This window comes from Taudactylus pleione, unplaced genomic scaffold, assembly GCF_031769625.1.
Source record: "Taudactylus pleione unplaced genomic scaffold, aTauple2 ptg001200l, whole genome shotgun sequence".
Classification (NCBI taxonomy): domain Eukaryota; kingdom Metazoa; phylum Chordata; class Amphibia; order Anura; family Myobatrachidae; genus Taudactylus; species Taudactylus pleione.
In genome coordinates, this window is record NW_028285601.1 from 465,358 (window position 1) to 483,861 (window position 18,504).

An 18,504-nucleotide genomic window follows, 5' to 3' on the forward strand; every position below is an offset into this window, starting at 1 on the left:
GTGTATTATCACTGCAGCCTCACCAGTGCTCTCCTACATCTAGTGCTGGTGAGTTATACTGTATAATTACTGTGCGTCATCACTGCAGCCTCACCAGTGCTCTCCTACATCAAGTGCTGGTGAGTTATACTGTATAATTACTGTGTGTCATCACTGCAGCCTCACCAGTGCTCTCCTACATCTAGTGCTGGTGATTATACTGTATAATTACTGTGTATATTCACTGCAGCCTCATCCGCGCTCTCCTACATCTAGTGCTGGTGATTATACTGTATAATTACTGTCTATCATCACTGCAGCATCACCAGTGCTCTCCTACACCTAGTGCTGGTGAGTTATACTGTATAATTACTGTGAATCATCACTGCAGCCTCACCAGTGCTCTCCTACATCTAGTGCTGGTGAGTTATACTGTATAATTACTGTGAATCATCACTGCAGCATCACCAGTGCTCTCCTTCACCTAGTGCTGGTGATTATACTGTATAATTACTGTGTATTATCACTGCAGCATCACCAGCGCTCTCCTACATCTAGTGCTGGTGATTATACTGTATAATTACTGTGTGTCATCACTGCAGCGTCACCAGTGCTCTCCTACATCTAGTGCTGGTGACTATACTGTATAATTACTGTGTATAATCACTGCAGCCTCACCAGTGCTCTCCTACACCTAGTGCTGGTGAGTTATACTGTATAATTACTGTGAATCATCACTGCAGCCTCACCAGTGCTCTCCTACATCTAGTGCTGGTGAATTATACTGTATAATTACTGTGTATCCTCACTACAGCCTCACCAGTGCTCTCCTACATCTAGTGCTGGTGAGTTATACTGTACAATTACTGTGTATCATCACTGCAGCATCCCCAGCGCTCTCCTACATCTAGTGCTGGTGATTATACTGTATAATTACTGTGTGTCATCACTGCAGCCTCACCAGTGGTTTCCTACATCTAGTGCTGGTGATTATACTGTATAATTACTGTGTGTCATCACTGCAGCCTCACCAGTGCTCTCCTACATCTAGTGCTGGTGAGTTATACTGTATAATTACTGTGTATCCTCACTACAGCCTCACCAGTGCTCTCCTACATCTAGTGCTGGTGATTATACTGTATAATTACTGTGTGTCATCACTGCAGCATCACCAGTGCTCTCCTACACCTAGTGCTGGTGATTATACTGTATAATAACTGTGTGTCATCACTGTAGCCTCACCAGTGATCTCCTACATCTAGTGCTGGTGAGTTATACTGTATAATTACTATATATCATCACTGCACCATCACCAGTGCTCTTCTACATCTAGTGCTGGTGCGTTATAATGTATAATTACTGTGTATCATCACTGCAGCCTCACCAGTGCTCTCCTACATCTAGTGCTGGTGAGTTATACTGTATAATTACAGTGTATCATCACTGCAGCCTCACCAGTGCTCTCCTTCATCTAGTGCTAGTGAGTTATAATGTATAATTACTGTGTATCTTCACTGCAGCCTCACCAGTGCTCTCCTACATCTAGAGCTGATGAGTTATAATGTATAATTACAGTGTATCATCATTGCAGCCTCACCAGTGCTCTCCTTCATCTAGTGCTAGTGAGTTATAATGTATAATTACTGTGTGTCATCACTGCAGCATCACCAGTGCTCTCCTACATCTAGTGCTGGTGATTATACTGTATAATTACTGTGTATCATCACTGCAGCCTCAGCAGCGCTTTCCTACATCTAGTGCTGGTGATTATACTGTATAATTACTGCGTGTCATCACTGCAGCCTCACCAGCGGTCTCCTACATCTAGTGCTGGTGATTATACTGTATAATTATTGTGTATCATCACTGCAGCCTCACCAGTGCTCTCCTACATCTAGTGCTGGAGAGTTATACTGTATAATTACTGTGTATCATCACTGCAGCCTCACCAGTGCTCTCCTACATCTAGTGCTGGTGATTATACTGTATAATTACTGTGTGTCATCACTGCAGCCTCACCAGTGCTCTCCTACATCTAGTGATGGTGATTATACTGTATAATTACTGTGTGTCATCACTGCAGCCTCACCAGTGCTCTCCTACATCTAGTGCTAGTGAGTTATAATGTATAATTACTGTGTATCTTCACTGCAGCCTCACCAGTGCTCTCCTACATCTAGTGCTGGTGAGTTATAATGTATAATTACTGTGTATCTTCACTGCAGCCTCACCAGCGCTCTCCTACATCTAGAGCTGATGAGTTATACTGTATAATTACTGTGTGTCATCACTGCAGCCTCACCAGTGCTCTCCTACATCTAGTGCTGGTGAGTTATACTGTATAATTACTGTGTATCCTCACTACAACCTCACCAGTGCTCTCCTACATCTAGTGCTGGTGAGTTATACTGTACAATTACTGTGTATCCTCACTACAACCTCACCAGTGCTCTCCTACATCTAGTGCTGGTGATTATACTGTATAATTACTGTGTATCATCACTGCAGCATCACCAGCGCTCTCCTACATCTAGTGCTGGTGATTATACTGTATAATTACTGTGTGTCATCACTGCAGCCTCACCAGTGGTTTCCTACATCTAGTGCTGGTGATTATACTGTATAATTACTGTGTGTCATCACTGCAGCCTCACCAGTGCTCTCCTACATCTAGTGCTGGTGAGTTATACTGTATAATTACTGTGTATCCTCACTACAGCCTCACCAGTGCTCTCCTACATCTAGTGCTGGTGATTATACTGTATAATTACTGCGTGTCATCACTGCAGCCTCACCAGTGGTTTCCTACATCTAGTGCTGGTGATTATACTGTATAATTACTGTGTGTCATCACTGCAGCCTCACCAGTGGTTTCCTACATCTAGTGCTGGTGATTATACTGTATAATTACTGTGTGTCATCACTCCAGCCTCACCAGTGCTCTCCTACATCTAGTGCTGGTGAGTTATACTGTATAATTACTGTGTATCCTCACTACAGCCTCACCAGTGCTCTCCTACATCTAGTGCTGGTGATTATACTGTATAATTACTGCGTGTCATCACTGCAGCCTCACCAGTGGTTTCCTACATCTAGTGCTGGTGATTATACTGTATAATTACTGTGTGTCATCACTGCAGCCTCACCAGTGCTCTCCTACATCTAGTGCTGGTGAGTTATACTGTATAATTACTGTGTATCCTCACTACAGCCTCACCAGTGCTCTCCTACACCTAGTGCTGGTGATTATACTGTATAATAACTGTGTGTCATCACTGCAGCCTCACCAGTGCTCTCCTACATCTAGTGCTGGTGACTATACTGTATAATTACTGTGTGTCATCACTGCAGCCTCACCAGTGCTCTCCTACATCTAGTGCTGGTGAGTTATACTGTATAATTACTGTGTGTCATCACTGCAGCCTCACCAGTGCTCTCCTACATCTACTGCTGGTGATTATACTGTATAATTACTGTGTATCATCACTGCAACCTCACCAGTGCTCTCCTACATCTAGTGCTGGTGATTATACTGTATAATTACTGTGTATCATCACTGCAGCCTCACCAGTGCTCTCCTACATCTAGTGCTGGTGATTATTCTGTATAATTACTGTGTATCATCACTGCAGCCTCATCAGTGCTCTCCTACATCTAGTGCTGGTGATTATACTGTATAATTACTGTGTATCATCACTGCAGCCTCACCAGTGCTCTCCTACATCTAGTGCTGGTGACTATACTGTATAATTAGTGTGAATCATCACTGCAGCCTCACCAATGCTCTCCTTCATCTAGTGCTGGTGATTATACTGTATAATTACTGTGTATTTTCACTGCAGCCTCACCAGTGCTCTCCTACATCTAGTGCATTAGAGTTATACTTGATAATTACTGAGTATCATCACTGTAGCCTCACCCGTGTTCTCCTGCATCTAGTGCTGGTGAGTTATACTGTATAATTACTGTGTATCATCACTGCAGCCTCACCCGTGTTCTCATACATCTAGTGCTGGTGAGTTATACTGTATAATTACTGTGTATTATCACTGCAGCCTCACCAGCGCTCTCCTACATCTAGTGCTGGTGATTATACTGTATAATTACTGTGTATCATCACTGCAGCGTCACCAGTGCTCTCCTACATCTAGTGCTGGTGATTATACTGTATAATTACTGTGTATCATCACTGCAGCTCACCAGTGCTCTCCTACATCTAGTGTTGGTGATTATACTGTATAATTACTGTGTGTCATCACTGCAGCCTCACCAGTGCTCTCCTACATCTAGTGCTGGTGAGTTATACTGTATAATTACTTTGTGTCATCACTGCAGCCTCACCAGTGCTCTCCTACATCTAGTGCTGGTGATTATACTGTATAATTACTGTGTATCATCACTGCAGCCTCACCAGTGCTTTCCTACATCTAGTACTGGTGAGTTATACTGTATAATTACTGTGTGTCATCACTGCAGCCTCACTTGTGCTCTCCTACACCTAGTGCTGGTGAGTTATACTGTATAATTACTGTGTGTCATCACTGCAGCCTCACCAGTGCTTTCCTACATCTAGTGCTGGTGAGTTATACTGTATAATTACTGTGTATCATCACTGCAGCATCACCAGTGCTCTCCTACATCTAGTGCTGGTGAGTTATACTGTACAATTACTGTGTGTCATCACTGCAGCCTCACCAGTGCTTTCCTACATCTAGTGCTGGTGAGTTATACTGTATAATTACTGTGTGTCATCACTGCAGCCTCACCAGTGCTCTCCTACATCTAGTGCTGGTGATTATACTGTATAATTACAGTGAAACATTACTGCAGCCTCACCAGTGCTCTCCTACATCTAGTGCTGGTGATTATACTGTATAATTACTGTGCATCATCACTACAGCCTCACCAGTGCTCTCCTACATCTAGTGCTCGTGATAATACTGTATAATTACTGTGTACCATCATTGCATCATCACCAGTGCTCTCCTACATCTATTGCTGTTGATTATACAGTATAATTACTGTGAATCATTACTGCAGCCTCACCAGCGATCTCCTACATCTAGTGCTGGTGACTATACTGTATAATTACTGTGTATAATCACTGCAGCCTCACCAACGCTCTCCTACATCTAGTGCTGGTGAGTTATACTGTTTAATTACTGTGTATCATCACTGCAGCCTCACCAGTGCTCTCCTACATCTATAGCTGGTGATTATACTGTATAATTACTGTGTATCATCACTGCAGCCTCACCAGTTCTCTCCTACATCTAGTGCTGGTGAGTTATACTGTATAATTACTGTGTGTCATCACTCCAGCATCACCAGTGCTCTCCTACATCTAGTGCTGGTGACTATACTGTATAATTACTGTGTATAATCACTGCAGCCTCACCAGCGCTCTCCTACATCTAGTGCTGGTGAGTTATACTGTATAATTACTGTGTATCATCACTGCAGCCTCACCAGTGCTCTCCTACATCTAGTGCTGGTGAGTTATACTGTATAATTACTGTGTATCATCACTGCAGCCTCACCAGTGCTCTCCTACATCTAGTGCTGGTGATTATACTGTATAATTACTGTGTGTCATCACTGCAGCGTCACCAGTGCTCTCCTACATCTAGTGCTGGTGACTATACTGTATAATTACTGTATATAATCACTGCAGCCTCACCAGCGCTCTCCTACATCTAGTGCTGGTGAGTTATACTGTTTAATTACTGTGTATCATCACTGCAGCCTCACCAGTGCTCTCCTACATCTATAGCTGGTGATTATACTGTATAATTACTGTGTATCATCACTGCAGCCTCACCAGTGCTCTCCTACATCTAGTGCTGGTGAGTTATACTGTATAATTACTGTGTGTCATCACTCCAGCGTCACCAGTGCTCTCCTACATCTAGTGCTGGTGACTATACTGTATAATTACTGTGTATAATCACTGCAGACTCACCAGCGCTCTCCTACATCTAGTGCTGGTGAGTTATACTGTATAATTACTGTGTGTCATCACTGCAGCGTCACCAGTGCTCTCCTACATCTAGTGCTGGTGACTATACTGTATAATTACTGTATATAATCACTGCAGCCTCACCAGCGCTCTCCTACATCTAGTGCTGGTGAGTTATACTGTTTAATTACTGTGTATCATCACTGCAGCCTCACCAGTACTCTCCTACATCTATAGCTGGTGATTATACTGTATAATTACTGTGTATCATCACTGCAGAATCACCAGTGCTCTCCTACATCTAGTGCTGGTGATCATACTGTATAATTTCTGTATATTATCACTGCAGCCTCACCAGTGCTCTCCTACATCTAGAGCTGGTGAGTTATACTGTATAATTACTGTGTATCATCACTGCAGCCTCACCAGTGCTCTCCTACATCTAGTGCTGGTGAGTTATACTGTATAATTACTGTGTGTCATCACTGCAGCCTCACCAGTGCTCTCCTACACCTAGTGCTGGTGATTATACTGTATAATAACTGTGTGTCATCACTGTAGCCTCACCAGTGATCTCCTACATCTAGTGCTGGTGAGTTATACTGTATAATTACTATATATCATCACTGCACCATCACCAGTGCTCTTCTACATCTAGTGCTGGTGCGTTATAATGTATAATTACTGTGTATCATCACTGCAGCCTCACCAGTGCTCTCCTACATCTAGTGCTGGTGAGTTATACTGTATAATTACTGTGTGTCATCACTGCAGCCTCACCAGTGCTCTCCTACACCTAGTGCTGGTGATTATACTGTATAATAACTGTGTGTCATCACTGTAGCCTCACCAGTGATCTCCTACATCTAGTGCTGGTGAGTTATACTGTATAATTACTATATATCATCACTGCAGCCTCACCAGTGCTCTTCTACATCTAGTGCTGGTGCGTTATAATGTATAATTACTGTGTATCATCACTGCAGCCTTACCAGTGCTCTCCTACATCTAGTGCTGGTGAGTTATACTGTATAATTACTGTGTATCATCACTGCAGCCTCACCAGCGCTCTCCTACATCTAGTGCTGGTGATTATACTGTATAATTACTGTGTGTCATCACTGCAGCCTCACCAGTGCTCTCCTACATCTAGTGCTGGTGAGTTATAATGTATAATTACTGTGTATCTTCACTGCAGCCTCACCAGTGCTCTCCTACATCTAGTGCTGGTGAGTTATAATGTATAATTACTGTGTATCTTCACTGCAGCCTCACCAGCGCTCTCCTACATCTAGAGCTGATGAGTTATACTGTATAATTACTGTGTGTCATCACTGCAGCCTCACCAGTGGTCTCCTACATCTAGTGCTGGTGATTATACTGTATAATTACTGTGTGTCATCACTGCAGCATCACCTGTGCTCTCCTACATCTAGTGCTGGTGGTTATACTGTATAATTACTGCGTGTCATCACTGCTGCCTCACCAGTGCTCTCCTACATCGATTGCTGGTGATTATACTGTATAATTACTGTGTATCATCACTGCAGCCTCACCAGCAATCTCCTACATCTAGTGCTGGTGACTATACTGTATAATTACTGTGTATCATCACTGCAGCCTCATCAGTGCTCTCCTACATCTAGTGCTGGTGAGTTATACTGTATAATTACTGTGTATCCTCACTACAGCCTCACCAGTGCTCTCCTACATCTAGTGCTGGTGATTATACTGTATAATAACTGTGTATAATCACTGCAGCCTCACCAGTGCTCTCCTACATCTAGTGCTGGTGATTAAACTGTATAATTACTGTGTGTCATCACTGCAGCCTCACCAGTGCTCTCCTACATCTAGTGCTGGTGAGTTATACTGTATAATTACTGTGTATCATCACTGCAGCCTCACCAGTGCTCTCCTACATCTAGTGCTGGTGATTATACTGTATAATTACTGTGTATTATCACTGCAGCCTCACCAGTGCTCTCCTACATCTAGTGCTGGTGAGTTATACTGTATAATTACTGTGTATCCTCACTACAGCCTCACCAGTGCTCTCCTACATCTAGTGCTGGTGAGTTATACTGTATAATTACTGTGTATCCTCACTACAGCCTCACCAGTGCTCTCCTACATCTAGTGCTGGTGATTATACTGTATAATAACTGTGTATAATCACTGCAGCCTCACCAGTGCTCTCCTACATCTAGTGCTGGTGATTAAACTGTATAATTACTGTGTGTCATCACTACAGCCTCACCAGTGCTCTCCTACATCTAGTGCTGGTGAGTTATACTGTATAATTACTGTGTGTCATCACTGCAGCCTCACCACAGCTCTCCTACATCTAGTGCTGGTGATTATACTGTATAATTACTGTGTATCATCACTGCAGCCTCACCAGCGATCTCCTACATCTAGTGCTGGTGACTATAATGTATAATTACTGTGTATCATCACTGCAGCCTCACCAGTGCTCTCCTACATCTAGTACTGGTGAGTTATACTGTATAATTACTGTGTATCATCACTGCAGCCTCACCAGTGCTCTCCTACATCTAGTGCTGGTGATTATACTGTATAATTAGTGTGAATCATCACTGCAGCCTCACCAGTGCTCTCCTACATCTAGTGCTGGTGATTATACTGTATAATTACTGTGTATCATCACTGCAGCCTCACCAGTGCCCTCCTACATCTAGTGCTGGTGATTATACTGTATAATTACTGTGTGTCATCACTGCAGCCTCACCAATGCTCTCCTACATCTAGTACTAGTGAGTTATACTGTATAATTACTGTGTGTCATCACTGCAGCCTCACCAATGCTCTCCTACATCTAGTGCTGGTGATTATACTGTATAATTACTGTGTATCATCACTGCAGTATCACCAGTGCTCTCCTACATCTAGTGCTGGTGCGTCATACTGTATAATTACTGTGTGTCATCACTGCAGCCTCATCAGCGCTCTCCTACATCTAGTGCTGGTGATTATACTGTATAATTACTGTGTATCATCACTGCAGCCTCACCAGTGCTCTCCTACATCTAGTGCTGGTGAGTTATACTGTATAATTACTGTGTATCATCACTGCAGCCTCACCAGTGCTCTCCTACATCTAGTGCTGGTGCGTCATACTGTATAATTACTGTGTGTCATCACTGCAGCCTCATCAGCGCTCTCCTACATCTAGTGTTGGTGATTATACTGTATAATTACTGTGTGTCATCACTGCAGCCTCATCAGTGCTCTCCTACATCTAGTGCTGGTGATTATACTGTATAATTACTGTGTATCATCACTGCAGCCTCACCAGTGCCCTCCTACATCTAGTGCTGGTGATTATACTGTATAATTACTGTGTATCATTACTGCAGCATCACCAGTGCTCTCCTACACCTAGTGCTGGTGAGTTATACTGTATAATTACTGTGCATCATCACTGCAGCCTCACCAGTGCCCTCCTACATCTAGTGCTGGTGATTATACTGTATAATTACTGTGTGTCATCACTGCAGCATCACCAGTGCTCTCCTACATCTAGTGCTGGTGAGTTATACTGTATAATTACTGTGTAACATCACTGCAGCATCACCAGTGCTCTCCTACACCTAGTGCTGGTGATTATACTGTATAATTACTGTGTATTATCACTGCAGCATCACCAGTGCTCTCCTACATCTAGTGCTGGTGATTATACTGTATAATTACTGTGTGTCATCACTGCAGCCTCACCAGTGCTCTCCTACATCTAGTGCTGGTGAGTTATACTGTATAATTACTGTGTGTCATCACTGCAGCCTCACCAGTGCTCTCCTACATCTAGTGCTGGTGAGTTATACTGTATAATTACTGTGTATCATCACTGCAGCATCACCAGTGCTCTCCTACATCTAGTGCTGGTGAGTTTTACTGTATTTTTACTGTGTATCATCACTGCAGCCTCACCAGTGCTCTCCTACATCTAGTGCTGGTGATTATACTGTATAATTACTGTGTGTCTTCACTGCAGCCTCATCAGCGCTCTCCTACATCTAGTGCTGGTGATTATACTGTTTAATTACTGTGTGTCATCACTGCAGCCTCATCAGTGCTCTCCTACATCTAGTGCTGGTGATTATACTGTATAATTACTGTGTATCATCACTGCAGCATCACCAGTGCTCTCCTACACCTAGTGCTGGTGAGTTATACTGTATAATTACTGTGTATCATCACTGCAGCCTCACCAGTGCTCTCCTACACCTAGTGCTGGTGAGTTATACTGTATAATTACTGTGTGTCATCACTGCAGCATCACCAGCGCTCTCCTACATCTAGTGCTGGTGATTATACTGTATAATTACTGTGTGTCATCACTGCAGCATCACCAGTGCTCTCCAACATCTAGTGCTGGTGATTATACTGTATAATTACTGTGCATCATCACTGCAGCCTCACCAGTGCTCTCCTACATCTAGTGCTGGTGAGTTATACTGTATAATTACTGTGTCTCATCACTGCAGCCTCACCATTGCTATCCTACATCTAGTGCTGGTGAGTTATACTGTATAATTACTGTGTATCATCACTGCAGCCTCACCAGTGCCCTCCTACATCTAGTGCTGGTGATTATACTGTATAATTACTGTGTATCATCACTGCAGCATCACCAGTGCTCTCCTACACCTAGTGCTGGTGAGTAATACTGTATAATTTCTGTGCATCATCACTGCAGCCTCACCAGTGCTCTCATACATCTAGTGCTGGTGAGTTATACTGTATAATTACTGTGTGTCATCACTGCAGCCTCACCAGTGCCCTCCTACATCTAGTGCTGGTGATTATACTGTATAATTACTGTGTATCATCACTGCAGCATCACCAGTGCTCTCCTACACCTAGTGCTGGTGAGTAATACTGTATAATTTCTGTGCATCATCACTGCAGCCTCACCAGTGCTCTCCTACATCTAGTGCTGGTGAGTTATACTGTATAATTACTGTGTGTCATCACTGCAGCCTCACCAGTGCTCTCCTACATCTAGTGCTGGTGATTATACTGTATAATTACTGTGTGTCATCACTGCAGCTCACCAGTGCTCTCCTACATCTAGTGTTGGTGATTATACTGTATAATTACTGTCTCATCACTGCAGCCTCACCAGTGCTCTCCTACATCTAGTTCTGGTGATTATACTGTATAATTACTGTGTGTCATCACTGCAGCCTCACCAGTGCTCTCCTACATCTAGTGCTGGTGAGTTTTACTGTATTTTTACTGTGTGTCATCACTGCAGCCTCACCAGTGCTCTCCTACATCTAGTTCTGGTGATTATACTGTATAATTACTGTGTGTCATCACTACAGCCTCAGCAGCGCTCTCCTACATCTAGTGCTGGTGAGTTATACTGTATAATTACTGTGTGTCATCACTGCAGCCTCAACAGTGCTCTCCTACATCTAGTGCTGGTGATTATACTGTATAATTACTGTGTATCATCACTGCAGCCTCACCAGTGCTCTCCTACATCTAGTTCTGGTGATTATACTGTATAATTACTGTGTGTCATCACTACAGCCTCAGCAGCGCTCTCCTACATCTAGTGCTGGTGCGTTATAATGTATAATTACTGTGTATCATCACTGCAGCCTCACCAGTGCTCTCCTACATCTAGTGCTGGTGAGTTATACTGTATAATTACTGTGTGTCATCACTGCAGCCTCACCAGTGCTCTCCTACACCTAGTGCTGGTGATTATACTGTATAATAACTGTGTGTCATCACTGTAGCCTCACCAGTGATCTCCTACATCTAGTGCTGGTGAGTTATACTGTATAATTACTATATATCATCACTGCAGCCTCACCAGTGCTCTTCTACATCTAGTGCTGGTGCGTTATAATGTATAATTACTGTGTATCATCACTGCAGCCTTACCAGTGCTCTCCTACATCTAGTGCTGGTGAGTTATACTGTATAATTACTGTGTATCATCACTGCAGCCTCACCAGCGCTCTCCTACATCTAGTGCTGGTGATTATACTGTATAATTACTGTGTGTCATCACTGCAGCCTCACCAGTGCTCTCCTACATCTAGTGCTGGTGAGTTATAATGTATAATTACTGTGTATCTTCACTGCAGCCTCACCAGTGCTCTCCTACATCTAGTGCTGGTGAGTTATAATGTATAATTACTGTGTATCTTCACTGCAGCCTCACCAGCGCTCTCCTACATCTAGAGCTGATGAGTTATACTGTATAATTACTGTGTGTCATCACTGCAGCCTCACCAGTGGTCTCCTACATCTAGTGCTGGTGATTATACTGTATAATTACTGTGTGTCATCACTGCAGCATCACCTGTGCTCTCCTACATCTAGTGCTGGTGGTTATACTGTATAATTACTGCGTGTCATCACTGCTGCCTCACCAGTGCTCTCCTACATCGATTGCTGGTGATTATACTGTATAATTACTGTGTATCATCACTGCAGCCTCACCAGCAATCTCCTACATCTAGTGCTGGTGACTATACTGTATAATTACTGTGTATCATCACTGCAGCCTCATCAGTGCTCTCCTACATCTAGTGCTGGTGAGTTATACTGTATAATTACTGTGTATCCTCACTACAGCCTCACCAGTGCTCTCCTACATCTAGTGCTGGTGATTATACTGTATAATAACTGTGTATAATCACTGCAGCCTCACCAGTGCTCTCCTACATCTAGTGCTGGTGATTAAACTGTATAATTACTGTGTGTCATCACTGCAGCCTCACCAGTGCTCTCCTACATCTAGTGCTGGTGAGTTATACTGTATAATTACTGTGTATCCTCACTACAGCCTCACCAGTGCTCTCCTACATCTAGTGCTGGTGAGTTATACTGTATAATTACTGTGTATCCTCACTACAGCCTCACCAGTGCTCTCCTACATCTAGTGCTGGTGATTATACTGTATAATAACTGTGTATAATCACTGCAGCCTCACCAGTGCTCTCCTACATCTAGTGCTGGTGATTAAACTGTATAATTACTGTGTGTCATCACTACAGCCTCACCAGTGCTCTCCTACATCTAGTGCTGGTGAGTTATACTGTATAATTACTGTGTGTCATCACTGCAGCCTCACCACAGCTCTCCTACATCTAGTGCTGGTGATTATACTGTATAATTACTGTGTATCATCACTGCAGCCTCACCAGCGATCTCCTACATCTAGTGCTGGTGACTATAATGTATAATTACTGTGTATCATCACTGCAGCCTCACCAGTGCTCTCCTACATCTAGTGCTGGTGAGTTATACTGTATAATTACTGTGTATCATCACTACAGCCTCACCAGTGCTCTCCTACACCTAGTGCTGGTGAGTAATACTGTATAATTACTGTGTATCATCACTGCAGCCTCACCAGTGCTCTCCTACATCTAGTACTGGTGAGTTATACTGTATAATTACTGTGTATCATCACTGCAGCCTCACCAGTGCTCTCCTACATCTAGTGCTGGTGATTATACTGTATAATTAGTGTGAATCATCACTGCAGCCTCACCAGTGCTCTCCTACATCTAGTGCTGGTGATTATACTGTATAATTACTGTGTATCATCACTGCAGCCTCACCAGTGCTCTCCTACATCTAGTGCTGGTGATTATACTGTATAATTACTGTGTATCATCACTGCAGCCTCACCAGTGCCCTCCTACATCTAGTGCTGGTGATTATACTGTATAATTACTGTGTGTCATCACTGCAGCCTCACCAATGCTCTCCTACATCTAGTACTAGTGAGTTATACTGTATAATTACTGTGTGTCATCACTGCAGCCTCACCAATGCTCTCCTACATCTAGTGCTGGTGATTATACTGTATAATTACTGTGTATCATCACTGCAGTATCACCAGTGCTCTCCTACATCTAGTGCTGGTGCGTCATACTGTATAATTACTGTGTGTCATCACTGCAGCCTCATCAGCGCTCTCCTACATCTAGTGCTGGTGATTATACTGTATAATTACTGTGTATCATCACTGCAGCCTCACCAGTGCTCTCCTACATCTAGTGCTGGTGAGTTATACTGTATAATTACTGTGTATCATCACTGCAGCCTCACCAGTGCTCTCCTACATCTAGTGCTGGTGATTATACTGTATAATTACTGTGTGTCATCACTGCAGCCTCACCAGTGCTCTCCTACATCTAGTGCTGGTGACTATACTGTATAATTAGTGTGAATCATCACTGCAGCCTCATCAGTGCTCTCCTACATCTAGTGCTGGTGATTATACTGTATAATTACTGTGTGTCATCACTGCAGCCTCACCAGTGCTCTCCTACATCTAGTGCTGGTGATTATACTGTATAATTACTGTGTATCATCACTGCAGCCTCACCAGTGCCCTCCTACATCTAGTGCTGGTGATTATACTGTATAATTACTGTGTATCATTACTGCAGCATCACCAGTGCTCTCCTACACCTAGTGCTGGTGAGTTATACTGTATAATTACTGTGCATCATCACTGCAGCCTCACCAGTGCCCTCCTACATCTAGTGCTGGTGATTATACTGTATAATTACTGTGTGTCATCACTGCAGCATCACCAGTGCTCTCCTACATCTAGTGCTGGTGAGTTATACTGTATAATTACTGTGTGTCATCACTGCAGCATCACCAGTGCTCTCCTACACCTAGTGCTGGTGATTATACTGTATAATTACTGTGTATTATCACTGCAGCATCACCAGTGCTCTCCTACATCTAGTGCTGGTGATTATACTGTATAATTACTGTGTGTCATCACTGCAGCCTCACCAGTGCTCTCCTACATCTAGTGCTGGTGAGTTATACTGTATAATTACTGTGTATCATCACTGCAGCATCACCAGTGCTCTCCTACATCTAGTGCTGGTGAGTTTTACTGTATTTTTACTGTGTATCATCACTGCAGCCTCACCAGTGCTCTCCTACATCTAGTGCTGGTGATTATACTGTATAATTACTGTGTGTCTTCACTGCAGCCTCATCAGCGCTCTCCTACATCTAGTGCTGGTGATTATACTGTTTAATTACTGTGTGTCATCACTGCAGCCTCATCAGTGCTCTCCTACATCTAGTGCTGGTGATTATACTGTATAATTACTGTGTATCATCACTGCAGCATCACCAGTGCTCTCCTACACCTAGTGCTGGTGAGTTATACTGTATAATTACTGTGTATCATCACTGCAGCCTCACCAGTGCTCTCCTACATCTAGTGCTGGTGAGTTATATGGTATAATTACTGTGTATCATCACTGCAGCATCACCAGTGCTCTCCTACACCTAGTGCTGGTGAGTTATACTGTATAATTACTGTGTATAATCACTGCAGCATCACCAGCGCTCTCCTACATCTAGTGCTGGTGATTATACTGTATAATTACTGTGTGTCATCACTGCAGCATCACCAGTGCTCTCCAACATCTAGTGCTGGTGATTATACTGTATAATTACTGTGCATCATCACTGCAGCCTCACCAGTGCTCTCCTACATCTAGTGCTGGTGAGTTATACTGTATAATTACTGTGTCTCATCACTGCAGCCTCACCATTGCTATCCTACATCTAGTGCTGGTGAGTTATACTGTATAATTACTGTGTATCATCACTGCAGCCTCACCAGTGCCCTCCTACATCTAGTGCTGGTGATTATACTGTATAATTACTGTGTATCATCACTGCAGCATCACCAGTGCTCTCCTACACCTAGTGCTGGTGAGTAATACTGTATAATTTCTGTGCATCATCACTGCAGCCTCACCAGTGCTCTCATACATCTAGTGCTGGTGAGTTATACTGTATAATTACTGTGTGTCATCACTGCAGCCTCACCAGTGCCCTCCTACATCTAGTGCTGGTGATTATACTGTATAATTACTGTGTATCATCACTGCAGCATCACCAGTGCTCTCCTACACCTAGTGCTGGTGAGTAATACTGTATAATTTCTGTGCATCATCACTGCAGCCTCACCAGTGCTCTCCTACATCTAGTACTGGTGAGTTATACTGTATAATTACTGTGTGTCATCACTGCAGCCTCACCAGTGCTCTCCTACATCTAGTGCTGGTGATTATACTGTATAATTACTGTGTGTCATCACTGCAGCTCACCAGTGCTCTCCTACATCTAGTGTTGGTGATTATACTGTATAATTACTGTCTCATCACTGCAGCCTCACCAGTGCTCTCCTACATCTAGTTCTGGTGATTATACTGTATAATTACTGTGTGTCATCACTGCAGCCTCACCAGTGCTCTCCTACATCTAGTGCTGGTGAGTTTTACTGTATTTTTACTGTGTGTCATCACTGCAGCCTCACCAGTGCTCTCCTACATCTAGTTCTGGTGATTATACTGTATAATTACTGTGTGTCATCACTACAGCCTCAGCAGCGCTCTCCTACATCTAGTGCTGGTGAGTTATACTGTATAATTACTGTGTGTCATCACTGCAGCCTCACCAGTGCTCTCCTACATCTAGTGCTGGTGATTATACTGTATAATTACTGTGTATCATCACTGCAGCCTCACCAGTGCTCTCCTACATCTAGTTCTGGTGATTATACTGTATAATTACTGTGTGTCATCACTACAGCCTCAGCAGCGCTCTCCTACATCTAGTGCTGGTGAGTTATACTGTATAATTACTGTGTGTCATCACTGCAGCCTCACCAGTGCTCTCCTACATCTAGTGCTGGTGATTATACTGTATAATTACTGTGTATCATCACTGCAGCCTCACCAGTGCTCTCCTACATCTAGTGCTGGTGATTATAGTGTATAATTACTGTGTATCATCACTGCAGCCTCACCAGTGCTCTCCTACATCTAGTGCTGGTGATTATACTGTATAATTACTGTGTATCATCACTGCAGCCTCACTAGCGATCTCCTACATCTAGTGCTTGTGAGTTATACTGTATAATTACTGTGTATCATCACTGCAGCCTCACCAGTGCTCTCCTACATCTAGTGCTGGTGATTATACTGTATAATTACTGTGTGTCATCACTGCATCGTCACCAGTGCTCTCCTACATCTAGTGCTGGTGATTATACTGTATAATTACTGTGTATCATCACTGCAGCCTCACCAGTGCTCTCCTACATCTAGTGCTGGTGATTATACTGTATAATTACTGTGTGTCATCACTGCATCGTCACCAATGATCTCCTACATCTAGTGCTTGTGAGTTATACTGTTTAATTACTGTGTATCATCACTGCAGCCTCACCAGTGCTCTCCTACATCTAGTGCTGGTGAGTTATACTGTTTAATTACTATGTGTCATCACTGCAGCCTCACCAGTGCTCTCCTACATCTAGTGCTGGTGATTATACTGTATAATTACTGTGTGTCATCACTGCAGCCTCACCAGTGCTCTCCTACATCTAGTGCTGGTGAGTTATACTGTTTAATTACTATGTATTGTAACTGAACAGAAATGCCCTGTAATGTAGGTAGAACCCATACACAAAAAAAATATATCTATGATTTTATTTTACAAATGGACATCTATTTGTGTAAGGATGTACTGTTTAAATATTTGCATCAAATGTATGTATACTGTAGAAAAATGCTCATCAAGAAAACAGCAGGGAATGAAACCATCAAAAAAGGACCATAAATATATTGATTTTTTTAAAATATAGAATAAAAATGAAAAAAAAATTATGAAAAAAGTTAAAGAAAAAAAATATGTATTTTATTTGATAGAAAAACAGAAAACGATAACTGATCATTAAATTCTCTTGGTTTCACAGTATCAAAATGAGAAGGAGGAGTCTTCAATGTGGGATTGTGTCAAATACCTGACTAAAGTCTATTGTGACTCTGCTTACAGTATAGTGTACAGTATTTGTATAAGGCTGTCTTTTGGCCTTTTACACTAAACTACATTTTCTGTAGTTCTCTATAGTAGTTGATACTTATTTTGCTAAAAACTGACTCAGAATTCCTGTATTTGCCAACCTACTGTATTTTGTAGACTCCAAAATTCCCTAGTATTGACAATGGCAATAAACCCCTTACTACATCATCAGAAATTGGGACATCAATTAAAATAACTATTTTCACGTCAGAGAGATTTTCACTATAGCTCAATGTAATTATTTTACAGTACTGTATTGTTGTTCATATGTTATACAGTATTTCTGTGTATTTGTTTGTGTTGTTATTGAGGCTTAATCTAAAGGTTTGTTCTCTAGTGCAGTAGGGGTTTATTTTATTTTTCTCAAATTGGGTGGAGGCAAACTTACACTACAGTGATTTACTCATAATACCTCCACCATGTTAGGAGAAGGTGGTAGGGCCTTCTGTCTCTTCAGCCCTGCAGTGTCTCCCTATCCTAAGCCAGCACCCTTCTGTCTCTTCATCCCTGCAGTGTCTCCATAGCCTAAGCCAGCACCCTTCTGTCTCTTCAGCCCTGCAGTGTCTCCATAGCCTAAGCCAGCACCCTTCTGTCTCTTCAGCCCTGCATTATCTCCCTAGCCTAAGCCAGCACCCTTCTGTCTCTTCAGCCCTGCAGTG